A 1553-nucleotide genomic window follows, 5' to 3' on the forward strand; every position below is an offset into this window, starting at 1 on the left:
ATTTGAACCTGCGACCGTAGCGGTCGCGTGGCTCCCGACTGAAGTGCCTACAACCGCTCGGCCACATCGGCCGGTCTATCATGTATTCTAGAAGAGCTGCACGGTCGTCAGTGGCGCCTGTTCTTTCTAGAACAGTTACTATCTTCATATCTATGGTTAAACGTCACCCAGCCATTGACCTTCGTCTGTGCGAATGCGCACAGGCTACCGGAAATCTTACGGGAATCGTCACCTTAGTGTGAGCCAGTAATGAGTGGATGGACAAATACCTATTAAGTACATTACGTAATCGGATTGTGGGCGGTTCGGGGTGTGAGTCTCACGGGAAGCGTGCGAGGGATAAATTCCTGCAGTCGTGCTGTTCATTTGTGCCCTCGATAGCTCAGATGGATTGAGCGTCTGCCTTGTAAGCAGGAGATCCTGGGTTCGAGTCCCAGTAGCGGCACACTTTTCAGCTGTCCCCATCGAAGTATATCAACAACACCTGTCGGCAGCTGAGGGTTTCAATTAATTATCAGTTGTGTAGGTGATTCGATGAACCCTTTGCCAGGCACTTAAATGTGTTTTGCAGGGTATCCATATAGATGTAGATGATAACTCGTCCCGTATCGCACGTGCTCAAAAGGATTCATACTGCAGAATGCATGCAAACATACTCACCGAAAATATCGGACGAATATCAAGTGCAGGCTGCCGAGTGCTGCATATCCAGCTTAGACAGATCGGCTTTTCCTGCCAAGAAGAACAGGAAGTTGCTGTCTAGGAACAATCAGAGGTAGAGGAAGGGCTGATAAATACTCCTTGAATTGCAGACTAAACGTAAATAACGAAAATACATTTTTGGTAAAAATTGGTCAAAACATAATCGTTTGCCCTCCGTATTGGATTAGCTGTTTTGAATATTGAAAATCTGACTTCAGATTCGTTTTCAGCGACATTAAGAATATATGTGTAACACTCAGTTCATGCAAATCGAAGTAATAATATAACTAAATGTTTTCCCTAAACTTTGAACACTTTTTTTTTTCGAGTAACGATTTTCTCAGAACGGCATGCAGCATAAATTAAAAGTGGTTCGATCTCTTAACTTCTACCTCTGACCCCTAAAAGTAAACACTTTTCTTAGGAACTTATAGCTATAATATGACATTTGTTAATATTAACTAATTTTTGTGTAGGCATAAGGAGTGAAACAAACCCCTCAAAATCGAACTCAAAGTTCGAATTAGCACTGTATCGTTAAATTTAAGGTTGTTTCATTGCGGTTAGGTATGCGCTCCCATTAATTTTATGTATTATCGACTGATGTTATCCATTTTCAAGTTCAGAGAAATAATGTAGTATCAACTGATGTTACCCATTTTTGAATTCAGGTAACATCTGAGGTGCCACACTGCACGCACTCTGCGTACTCCAGTCTCGCAAGCCCTTGATCAAATCATAATTACGGGCGCCATTTTTTATTGAAAATCTAAAATTAAGCTCATAGTATTGTCACTCGTAATTCCCAAACAGATCGTTCGAATGTATTTTCATTGTCTCAAAAAAAATTT

The 1553-nt window shown here is 41.4% G+C and overlaps 1 non-coding gene across 1 annotated transcript; it reads left to right on the plus strand.

The window, feature by feature from the left end:
* Window positions 1-370: 370 nt before the first annotated feature.
* Window positions 371-445, plus strand: Trnat-ugu (transfer RNA threonine (anticodon UGU)). Its single transcript has one exon. It is a non-coding gene; the product is annotated as a tRNA-Thr (tRNA).
* Window positions 446-1553: the final 1108 nt, after the last annotated feature.

The sequence above is a fragment of the Schistocerca gregaria genome, unplaced genomic scaffold (assembly GCF_023897955.1).
Source record: "Schistocerca gregaria isolate iqSchGreg1 unplaced genomic scaffold, iqSchGreg1.2 ptg000437l, whole genome shotgun sequence".
Classification (NCBI taxonomy): Eukaryota; Metazoa; Arthropoda; class Insecta; order Orthoptera; family Acrididae; genus Schistocerca; species Schistocerca gregaria.